The 12,358-nt window shown below is 44.3% G+C and overlaps 1 pseudogene; it reads left to right on the plus strand.

The window, feature by feature from the left end:
* Window positions 1-3,734: 3,734 nt before the first annotated feature.
* On the plus strand, window positions 3,735-4,757 carry LOC142840414 (Y-box-binding protein 1 pseudogene; annotated as a pseudogene).
* The last annotated feature ends 7,601 nt before the right edge of the window (window positions 4,758-12,358 follow it).

Below are 12,358 nucleotides of genomic sequence, written 5' to 3' on the forward strand. Positions count from 1 at the left end.
TCTTCTAGACATTCTGAAGGACACAGAAGAGAGTGACTGACAAACTGTCAATATAGGTGAAACTGTCTTTGAAGTTTCTTGACTGTCTTATTTTGATCCAAATGGCTAGGCTACCTAGTACCTAGTAACATCCCCTCCTCTATCCATGCTAAGGAAAGGAAATGACTGTCCACATTTATTCTGTCAGAGGTGTGACTCCCACAGGACCATGTGTCCTTATGGGGAAATGGCTCATTTATCATTGAGCAGAGCTCACTAAGATCACAATAGCCATGTAGTCTCACCATCGTGATGGAGAGATCATCAAAATGGAGTCCACTGTGCTATTTGGCTGGGTTTTCGTTGACCACAACATCACAATGGAGACAACCACATGCAAGGGCACCATATAGGTTAGTGACACCATGAACATAGCTAATGTCAGGTACTCCACTGCCGCCAAGATTAATGCAAGCACATGCAATGAACCATAATGGTGGCACCCACAAAACTTCCCAGTGCCACTGATCCCTCAGGAGATTACCTCATCCATTTCTGTCAAACTAAGGAAGAGGAAGATGAACTCTGGTTTCTTGTTTGCTTTTAGTTTTTCAGCTTTGTTTTGTTTTCATTTTGATACATTGCTGCACATGCTAGAGTTGCAGGTTTGAAAACAGTTTTCCCAGACATTTACCTCAAACAGTAGCCAGGTAACAAATGCACCTGGCCCTTTGGACAGCTAGACTAGGAAAGTTCCTGTGATTTTTCAGGAGCCCATGGAAAACGTGGGAAGGACACCCCACATAGGACCCAAGGGATAGAAAGCCAGGGCTAGAAAAGATGTAGCAGGGAGCATCTGCAACAGCTGGAGGCCCAGAGCCATCTTACTTGGGGTGGATGCTGGATGGAGGCTCTGCTGCCTCTTCAAGCCTCTCTTTCTCCATTGTATCTCCAAGCCTATTTATTACTGAAGGAGAAAGAGAATTATTTACCTGCTTGGGATCCTTCATTTCTGTTACAAATTTTTTTTTCTTTTTGGGTCTTCTTCGTTCTCTCTTTTTAATATTTCTGCACGACTGACCCTTGGATACTCCTGGTTTTGTTTTGCTTTCAAGTTACAATGACAGGGAGAGGTTGAAGAAATGAAGAGGCTGATGCCATCCCTCTGCCTGTTCTCTCAGTTTGAATTAATGTTGTTCCCCATTCTTTAGATGACAGGAACATAATGACAGACTGCACCATAGGAAGGGATTTATCCTTTAAATGCTGCTTCCCAGTGCTGCCTGGTACAGCTGTCACTCGGGCAGTGGGTCACTCGGGCTGTGGCAATTTGGATATATGAAATCTGAAATTCAATCAGGAGCAAGTCTTTAGCCCAGTTCCAGGGTCTCAGTCACTACAGGATATTCAATCAGCCATTCTCCCTAGACAGAGCCAAACAGATACAGAATCAGGATTTTGTGACCCTTATGCCCCCACCCTGCATTTGTTAAATGAAGTAGGCCCATCTGTGGGGCAATGAATTCACAAGTTGGCCATGAGTCAGGGACCGGAAAAAAATCTGTCATGGCTTATTTACACACATGACCTGAGTGTGTCATGTCTCCTTCCTGAACTTGCACACCAAGGATCCAGAAACAACCCCTTGCTGTTTTGTATCGCCCACCCTAATCATCTACGTGACATTAGCAGAGGACTCATAGCTAGGGCATAGGCCAGGCTGCCTCATGTGTCAGGGTCTCCAAAGTCCTGTGAGGGATACAGGTAAGTGGGAGAGGTACTTCCATCTTTCTTTCTAAGAACTACCTGCATTTTTTTTTGAAAACCTGGCGATTCCTACACTACAAAAATCAAACCAAACACAGTCTATATGCTTCCTCTAAGCGAAAAATTGTGCTTTCTCTGGTGGCTGCCTATGATACACTACCCTCCAGGTTTCCATAAATGTTTTATGGCCACAGCATTTTAAATTTATTTTATTTCTTCATTTATTTTATTTATTTATCACATTTTAGAAATATTTACATTACATCCAGATCATAATTTCATATCCCTCTCTTCTCCCAACACATTCCCCACCTCTCTTCTGCCCAGGTCCTATCCACTCTTCCCCTTTCTATTCAGAAAAGTTCAGGCCTCCCATGGATATCAACAAATATGGCATATCAAGTTACAGTAAAACTAAGCACCGCACCTTGATTTAAGAATGGGCAAAGCAAATCAGTAGGAGGAACAGGGTCAGAAAAGCCATCAAAAGAGTCAGAGACAGTCCCTGCTGCTACTGTAAGGAGTCCCACAGGAGGACCAAGCTACACAACTGCCACATATATGCAGAGTGCCTAAGTCAGTCCCATGCAGGCTCCCTGACTGTCAGTTTGGTCTCTGGGAACCCTATGAGCTCAGGTTACTTGATCCTGTGGGTTTTCTTGGGATGTCCTTGACCCCTCTGTCTCTACAGTCCTTCTACCCTCTCTTCAGCAGGATTCCCTGACCTCAGTCTAACGTTTGACTGAGAATCTCTGCTTCTGTTTCCACAGCTGCTGGATGAGCCTCTCTGATGACTACTGAGCTAGGCACCAATCTGTGAGCTGGGCAGAAAATCCCTAGCTATCATCACACTGACATTTCTTTCCTCCAGCTGTGTTTGGGTCCATCCAAGGTCACCTTCCATTTTCTGGGTCCTGGTGCTGTAGGAAAAGTCAGGAGTGGACTCACTCTCCTGGCATGGGTCTAAGGCTGAACCACTCATTTGAAGGGTATTGGTTTTAGCTTTCCTTTAAAAATCTGATAGAATTTTGTGCTGAAACAATCTGGCCCTGGGCACTTTTGGGTTGGTAGATGTTTAAATGCTGCTTCTATTCCTTGAGGGTTATAGGTCTATTTACATTACTTAGCTGATGTTGATGGAAAGTTGGTACATCGTTTACATAGAGAAAATGTCTATTTCTTTCAGATTTTCGAATTTTGTATAGTAAAATTTTTAAATAACGACCTAATGATTCTTTGGATTTCCTCAGTTTCTGTCATTAAGACTCCGTTTTGATTTTGGATTTTGTTAATGTGGATAATCTCTGTCTTTTAGTTAGTACAGATAAGGGTTTGTCTTTCTTGTTGATTTTCTCAAAGAACCAACTTCTGTTTAATTGATTCTTTACATTGCCTTCTTTGTTTCTATTCTGTTTTTTTCAGCCCTCACTTTGAATATTTCCTGCTGTCTACTCCTCTTGGGTGTGTCTACTTCTTTCTGTTCTGGAATTTTCATGTGTACTATGAAGTCACTGGTATGAGAATTCTCTCATTTCTTTATGCAGGCACTTAGTGCTGTGAACTTTCCTCTCAGCACCACGTTCACTGTGTCCCATGAATTTGGGTAAGTTGTACATTCATTTACATTGAATTCTAGGAAGTCTTTCATTTCTCTCTTACTTCTTCATTGACTGGGTGGTGATTAAGTAGAGAGCTGCTGAGTTTCTCTGAGTTTGTAGGTTTTCTGATGTTTCTGTTGTTGTTGTAACTCAACTTTAATCCATGATGGTCTGTTAGGTGACAAGGATACCTTGAGATTTCCTTTATTTGTTGAGACTTTCTTTGTGACCAAGTTTGTGATCAGTTTTGGAGAAGGTTCAGTGAGGTGCTGTTAACCTCTAATTTTGTAGTTGTCTTTTCCTAGGTTTATTTAAGAATGTCTTTCTTCTCTCCTTAAGGGCCTCAATCCTCATCACAAAGTTGGTTTTACGATTGTTTTCTAGAGGTTGATGGACACCGAGAGTGGACAGCTGGCCCCAGAGAGCCCCGAGAGCACCACTGAGGCTGCTGATCTAGTCACCAATCCACCAGTGGAGAAGACACAGCAGTCCCTGCAGACTGGAGTCACCGCTACAGTAGCCACTACCAGTGAGGCAAAGACCCAGCAGCCAGCTGATGCTGCTGATGCCATCCTCAGGGCTGGAGATACCAAGCCTGGCTCTATGAGCAGCAGCGCAGGCAGTGACATCCCAGGCTGTCTCACACCAGCAGTGCCGGCCATCAGGGAGAAGAAGCAAATCGCAAGGAAGGTTTTGGGCATAGTTAAATGGTTCAATGTCAAGAAGGGTTACGGATTCATCAAGGTAAATGACACCAAAGAAGACATATTCGTCCACCAGTCTGCCATAAAGATAAATAACCCCAAGAAGTACCTTCGCAAGGTAAGAGACGGAGAGTCTGTGGAGTTTGATATTGTTGAAGGAGAAAAGGGTGCAATGGCGTTAAATGTTACAGGCCCCGGTGGAATAGAAATTCGAGGTGGTAAATATGCATCAGAGCATAACCAGTATAGATGCTATCGAGGTCGTAGGGGTCTTCCACGTAATTCCCAGCAATATTACTGGAATAGGAAGAGTGGGGGAAGGAAGGAGCAATCAGAATGCACTCATGAAGGCCAAGCTCAACAAGACCAGCAAAGACAAGTGATGGAGGGTGCTGGCCAACAAGGTACAAAAGGGCGAGGTGTACCTGTGAGACTGGATAAGTATCGCAATTACAGACCACAGTTCCGCAGGGGCTCTCCTTGCCAAAGACAGCCCAGAGAGCACAGCAATGAGCTCTATGAGGAAAATCAAGGAGAGGAGACCCAAGGTCAACAGCCACCTCGACGTCATAATCACTGTAACCTCAATCACCAACAAAGATGCCCAAAGAATTCCAACCCACAGTGTCGGAAAGAAACACCAAAGGCATGTGATCCACCATATCAGAATCTGTGTTCAGCCAAGACCAAGCAAGGCGTGACTGAGTAAATGCCGGGTTACCATCGATACCATCACGTGGTCTGCAAATCCAAGAAGAAATGGAGATGAAATACCAAGAATAAGTAATGAACATCAAGTGTTTTCTTTGGACAGTTGACTGGATACAATAGAAATATCAGCATTAACTATGCAGCATGTCTTACCTAACAAATGTGTTGTGTATTTTTAATTTGGTGTTTCTCAATACACCTTCAATGTTCTTTAAATTATGCCAACCAACCGCAAACACCTCTAAATAAAGGTCTTAAATACTAATTCCAGAAGATCATTTCTTGTGCTTAGGCTGTGTTGGAATATCAGGGCATGCTGTACTAGAATGGCTGGGCTCTGGTGGTGACATAGTGCCCTGTGCTTCTGGTGGTGTAGGGTGTTTCTACCTGGTTTTGAAGGAGTGGGCCTGATCTGTGGGTATAAGAGTTTGAATGTAATTGGCCCCTATAATCTAATGGGGAGTAGCATTAATAGAAGAAGTAGATTTGTTGGAGTGTCTATGGCCGTTTTGGAGGAAGTGAAGGTTGTCACTGTGGGGTGGGGTTTGAGGTTTTCTATGCTCAGGATACCACCCACTTTCTCCGTCAACTTACTGTTATCTGCAAGATGTGGGAGTCTCAGACACTCCTCCCGCTCCATGTCTGCCTGCATCCCACCATGTTGCTGAGGTCAGGCATGTGTCAGGCATGTCCCTAAACAGAAGCCTAGAGACCATTGTGTAAAGTTGGGGAATTGAAGCCTGGGTTGCCTTGAAGACACAATGTTTTAGAGATGTCAGAGTCATGGGATACCTGCCAAGGAGACCTGCTAACAGGGAGTGGAACCAGCCCAAGAGAAAGCAGTCTATTGAAGTCAGCAAAGCTGAACAGAGTAGGAGATCTGAGAGTGAATTGACATCAGGGATGGAGATGCAGAGTTTGGAGTTTGCCCAGCTGGCTGTCAGTCTTTCAGTAGTCTAGAATTTCCTCACTATACTCCCTTCCCTACGTTTTGGAATTGCAATGTATGTCATGTGCCATTACCTGTTGGAAGGATGTGACCAGATTATTCTGAATTTAAGGTATTACAATTAAGAGATTACATGAATCTCAGAGGAAACTTAGGTCTTTAAAACACTGTTGAGACTGTGATCGACTCTGCAGATTTTTCAGTTTGAACTATATGAATTTAGCGTTATGATATTGTTAAGTTTATGTGGTCAGGCAATGGAATGTGGTCTAAATATAATTGTTCTCCGTAATCGCACAGGGAGTAACACTATTAGTAAGTGTGCCTTTGTTGTAGTAGGCATGGCCTTGTGTAAGGAAACAAGTCATTATGGGGGTGGGCTTGAGGTTTCTTATGCTCAAGATATGGCCCAATGTCTCAGATGCCTTCCTGTAGCCTACATGATGTAAAATTCTAAGCTACACCACAGCACCAGCTCTGTCTGCAAGCTGTCAGGCTGCTTGTCATGATGATAGTGCACTGAACCTCTGAAAGTATAAGTGATCCTCTCCATTAGATGTTTTTATTTATACAAGTAGCTGTGGTCTTGGTGTCTCTTCAGAACAGCATAAACCCTAAGACACTGAGATTCAGGATTCTGAATTGATCTCTGGGTATCAGAACTCTGGCCTGTCCTCTGATGTAGAGAAAGGCTTCCTCCCGAGTTGCGGACAAGGATGTTGATGATCGAGAAGGGACAATAAGTGCTAGGCAGGGCCAGAGTAAACAATGTCAGGAGCAGTCTTGTTGAGGATGCTGGCCTGGCCTCTGGAGAATGAGGGGCTTCCACCAGAGGTGTGGGCCAAGTTGTGGTGACTAGGATGAGGGGAGCAGTTATGTTGGGCACTCATCGAGGGAAATGGGGGTGGGTGACAAGGATTACAAAAAGCTGGCCTGGTCTTTGATGGGGAGGAAGCCTTGCACCAGAGGAGTGGGCCTAGATATGGTGACAAGGAGAAAAAGGGCAATTGGAATACGGTTCTCAAGAATGGACATGGTAGGGGCAGTCTTACCTGGGGTTCAGGGTGCTGGGCTGGCCTCTGGTGGAAGAGGGCTTTTTGTTTCAGAGTTCTGGGCTAGGATATGGTGCCAAGGGTTGGGATTAAATTGGGAAGACACCGGAAGAGTTAGGAAGATTTAACCAGGTGTTCAGAGTGCTGGCTTGGACTCTGTGGAATGGAAAATTCCCTCCAGAGATGTGGGGTTGGTTTTCAGGGAGCTGGTCTGAAATCTAATGGGGTGGAAGGCTTGTGCCAGAGGTACAGGCCACGATATGGTCTCCTCAATCCTTCTTAATGAAAAAAGACTTCTTGGTTTGTTCACCATTCAGTTCCCTCCCATTTACTAATTTCTTTTATCAGAATGGTGCAAAGGAAGTTATCAAACTAGGTTTTCTTTTTTGAGACGGGATGGGGGGCACAACTGGGTAATCACGGCATCTTTATTACTGTATCCACCTTCTAGGCAGTTGACTGTTGTCTTTAATAATAACCTCACCCCTTCTTGGCAGTTGACTGTTGTCTTTAATAATAACCTCACCCCTCCTAGGCTGCAAGCAATAGTCAGGCATCCTCATTTGTTCTTGGACCTCATTTGCTCAGTTCAGTTCCCTGTCCTCTGAGAGGTGATGTGTGTGCTCTTGGTCAAATCAAAAGTCAGGGCCTGGGGCAACAAGTTTGATAAGCCAGAGAGTCACCTTTGTCAGTAAGAAGCTCTGTCCTGCAGCTGCCTAGATTGCACCTGGAGCCCCTGGTGTTCCACCCATCTGTCACAGGCATTCAGGCACAAGGTCTTCCTGTCTAAACAGGTCGACTTCAGTGAACATCTTTCCCCAGCTTCTCCACATTCTCTAGAACGGGGCAGATCAGGGTGAGAAATTTGCTTCTCACCTCTACCTCTCAACTCAGAATATTGTGCCCTAGTCTGAACGCGGCAAAAGCAAATTCCTTACCCAAGATCTCACAAGACAGGAGACCAAGTGAAGAAGACACCTTTGAAAAAGAGGGAAACTGTCAACTGATTTGGTGCGAGCTTTTTAACAAGAAATGTGACCAGTTAGTTCCTTCAAGTATGGTCTCACCCAGGGTTATTTGCATTATCTGCTCATGACTCTGTCACTGTCCCAGGGACTGGGCTACTCCAGAGTTTGCTGTCAAGATCAGACGTGGACGCACTTGGAGTTCATAGCTGAGGGAAGCTACTCCTAATCCTCACAGTGGAAAGCAGGGCCATAAGTCTGACCTGATCCCTGCTAACAGTAAAGGAAAATCATATTCACAGAAAGTGAACAAATATGCAGGAAATAAGACTCAGAATGTAGAAAATACACATTACAATGAACAGATATGTACAACTGAAGCCATCAGGATTCTGATGCCTAATTAATTTTTAAAGAAAAATTGATCCTACTGCACGTACTGCCTTTGGGGGAGCCTAGGCAGTTTGGATGCTCACCAAACTAGACCTGGATGGAGGTGGGCGGTCCTTGGACTTCCCACAGGGCAGGGAACCCTGATTGCTCTTTGAGCAGATGAGGGAGGGGGACTTGGTAGGGGAGGGGGAGGGAAATGGGAGGCGGTGGTGGGGAAGAGGCAGAAATCCTTAATAAATAAATAAATTTAAAAAAAAAGGAAACCGAACAATAAAAAAAACAGAAAAAAAGAACAAAACATCACGCAACACTCTCAGATTAGTTAAGACAAAAAAATCTACTGACAATCCAAAAAAAAAACTGTCAGCGACATTATGAGGTTCCAATAGACGTTTAGCAGGCACACAGTTAGGTGTATTACATGGGTTTCTGATTTTGTTTGTATGTTGGTGTGCAAACTTGGGGCCTGGAGCCAGCATTCTACCCCTGAGGTATATCTTCAGGCCTTTCTAAGTCTCTGGTCTTTCACAGGCCTAGATGTGCATGCAAAGTGTTACTTATTTGAATAAAAAAAATAAAATTTATGTTCATTTAAAAAAAAGGAAAATTCAGTAAGAAGATAAAGAAAAGAGGCTACTCCCTAACACTACCACTGAGGCTGGTACAGAAGAGACTCCATAGAGAAACAACTCTCACCACCCAGGAGACAGGCTCTAGTTTATTCTGCACCCACATTTGAGTGACCTTAGCCTTTGATCTCAAATTTGGGTAACCCTGAATTCCATGTTCCAATGTGGCCACTTGCTCATTATGTTTTTATAATACCAGAAGAAAGAATAGTGAAGAGCAAAGCCATTTTGAAATGCATTGGAAGAAATATGTCTAGTGATTGCAACACAGTGGGGAAATCTGTGCTATGGGCCTGAGCTGCCATCTAGTGACACTGGAAGGCCCTAACTTGGTGCCATCTATTGGTTTGTGAGCACATTTCCAAGTCACAAGCCAGTCAAAGGATGTGAGGTCAGGCACAGGGCTGGTCTGTGAATGTCTACCATGGAGGATAAAGATATCCCAAGACAAAGTGTGGTTGAGCCTTGAGCTGCAGTGTCCCAAGATCTCCACTATTACAGAAATTCTAATCAGTGGGTAGACTTGCAGAAGGTTCAGAGTAAGCTGCTGTTCTTCCAAGAACATTTGTTCTTTGAAGGGAACTGATTCTGAGAATCTCTACACTCCACTCTTGCTGCTGGGAGACCACAATATTCAGATATATTTTTTTGATTGTTTAAGACAGGGGTTCTCTGTGTACCTTTTGAGCCTCTCCTGAAACTACATCTTTAGATCAGGCTAGCCTCATACTAACAGAGATCCATCTGCTTCTGACACCAGAGTGCTCGTGTTAAATGTGTGGTCTACTGCTGACTGACTACATTCAGAACTATTAATTCTCCAGGTTGCAAACAGGCCCCATCCAGTGCCTATGTGAATGGCTGACCTGAGAGCAATGTAAATATGACTATGGATGCAAGTGTACTTAGACAAACACTGAGGATTGGTTGGAACCCTGAGATTCTCCAAGATGACACACAAGTGAAGCTGTTGGTCTCAAGGCCTTTTGCCACCAATGACAAGCTCAGCTTGATGGTAGAGACCCACATGGTATTAAGAAGGGAAACAACTACCAGATGTTTTATTCTGACTTGTCCATGTTCACCATGAGAAGCCACAGGCATGAATATAGGCACACACACAGACACATAGACACATATGGTAACAAATATTTAAATAGATAAGTAAATATAGTATGTTTGAGGGGCTAGGAGAAACTTTGTTTCACTCTGAGTTAACTGACAAAATTGAGAAATTGAATAAAAAGAGTTTAGGAGATTAAATAGCATGAACACATACAGGTATTTTGTATTTGGCCCAGTGGAAAGGAATGTGTCTTCCCACAGAGATGGCTACATAATCTTCTCTGTTCTGATGGATGTGCTCATTTCCAGGGGTATTGTAGTTATGAAATGGGTTTATTTCACAATTCTAGGTCCAATTTCATATGATTTTCCAAACTTAAAATTTTTATTTTAGTTTTGTAGGTTTTGCTTCGTGGATCCCAGTTCCACTCATGTCCCTGTCCCTTCCAATCTCCCTGCTACCCTTGCTACCTCCACCAAACATAAAAAAATAAAAGAAATTTACAAGAAAAGTTATGAGGAAGAAAGGAATTGAAAATCTCTTTGCAGCTGATGTAGTGACTAGGGAGTCACACAGTAAACCTTTAGTCCATATGCACTTGTGAGTGTTCAGGACAATGAGTCATTAGTCTGGACCCAGGCCTCTGGTTTTTGCTACACCATAGACATCAGCTCTCCCCAGGCCTCCTCTTGAATATCCTGTTGTTGTCATGAAGATCCTGTAATTTTTGTTTTGCAGGGCTGGCCCTTCACGTGCTGGAGCAGATCACAGAAGGGGTGGATGATGGGATGGGCCAACACTTAGCCATGTTGGGGGTCTGGATTGTTGCTGGGTTGGTCAGCATGTCAGCTCTCCCTCATCCTCAAAACAAGGGTGCTCTTTCTAGCAACGCCCGGGCTAGCTCACCTTACTTAGTAAGCAGCAAGGTTTAAGCTTGTTTCTCCTGCTCTTCTGTGCTCCAGGGTAGCTTGCCCAAACCTATACTACCAGGGCCAGCAAACCCAAACCTAGAGCACCAGGGCCAGCTCTACTGTGTTGCTCAGGTGACATGTAAGTTCCACTCTGCAGGGTACTGCAGCTGATGAGAGGCAGGGCTAACTCCAGCTCTCTTGGGCTTCTGACCCCATAGCCAGCTCCCTCACCTTAAATAGTCCTCGAGGTGTGTGGAGGGGGTTCTGTCCCTTGCCCATGCCACTGTATGTTAGATGAAGGGCCCGGACCAGATCACTCACAATTACATTCATAGAGTTTTCTCACCAGTTCCCCTCCCCGACAAGAACATGGCCAGCTCTACTGTTGTGCCCTGGAAAGGGGCAGGGCCTACTCTCCCTAGGGCTGCATCTGTTGAGGGTCCAGGTCAGCTCTGGTTTGTTGCAGGTGGAAGGCATAAGGGAGAATTATGGTAATATTTTTTGTGCTCTAACAAGTTTGGCTTCCTTGAGGAACAGAGGGCGGCATTAGGCACTGGTTATCTATAGAGGCCAGGCAGTGGTTGCACACACCTTTAATTCCAGCACCTTTGAATAGGAAGCAGGAAGATGAACAGTTCAAGACCACCCTGGACTACAAGAGGTTGATCCAGTCTAAGTAAAAGAAAAACAGAGCCAGATGGTGGAAGCTTACACGTTTAATCGCAGAACTAGAAAAGTGGAGACAGTAATATAAGGCAGGAGCAAACAGAAGCTCACCCCTTTTCAGGCTGAAGGGTTGGCAAGGTAAGAAGAGGCTGTAAAATGCTCTTTGTCTCTCTGACTTTCCAGCATTTACCCCAATATCTGACACCAGGTTTTTATTATTAAGACCAATTTGAATTCACACTACAGAGAAGGGCATCTTTTTCTCACCCTTGCTTACCCTTGTCAGATGAGGGGGCAGGGCCAGCTCTCCCAATCCCATATCCTCTGATAAGTGAAGAGGAAGCTCAGCCAATCACCTTGTTTGTGGGGTGTGTTCCCCTAAGGCCAAGATTTATTTATAAATCTTGTGGGTGTGCTTCCCGCTTACTCTTTGTTTCCTGTGCTCCATTGGAATCCTGGCTTTGTAAGCTCCCCTTCTTCCCCTTATTAAAGCTGAATATTTTATATTAAAGCTAGTCTGGTTAATTTTAATTGTTGGTCGTTTAAGCCCCTTCAGATAAGGCTACCCATGTCCCCACCCACTGGATAGCACTACTCTGATGCCATGGAGAGGTGTAGGGCCTGATCCCTTAGTGTTGCAGCCCATGTGGGGCAGGACCAGCCCTTCCACTCTGATGATACAGGAGTTTAATAGGTTTTGAAAAGCAGCTTGATCCTGCTAGGATGAGAATATCCAGTTGCAAAGCTCAATGGAAGCATGCAGTCCCTCAGAATTTTGAACACTGAAATATGTGTGTGGAAAATGTGAACAGCCAGCACACTGAAGATGGAACCTAGCAGGGTGTGGGTTTAGAGACCTTAATCACAGACCTTAAAGTAGTACCCAAATTCTGGACCCGCCAAAGGAAACGTTTCAAGGTTTAGGCAAAGACAAAACTTCCAAAAAAAGACCACAACATTTCAGGAAA

This window comes from Microtus pennsylvanicus, chromosome X, assembly GCF_037038515.1.
Source record: "Microtus pennsylvanicus isolate mMicPen1 chromosome X, mMicPen1.hap1, whole genome shotgun sequence".
Classification (NCBI taxonomy): Eukaryota; Metazoa; Chordata; class Mammalia; order Rodentia; family Cricetidae; genus Microtus; species Microtus pennsylvanicus.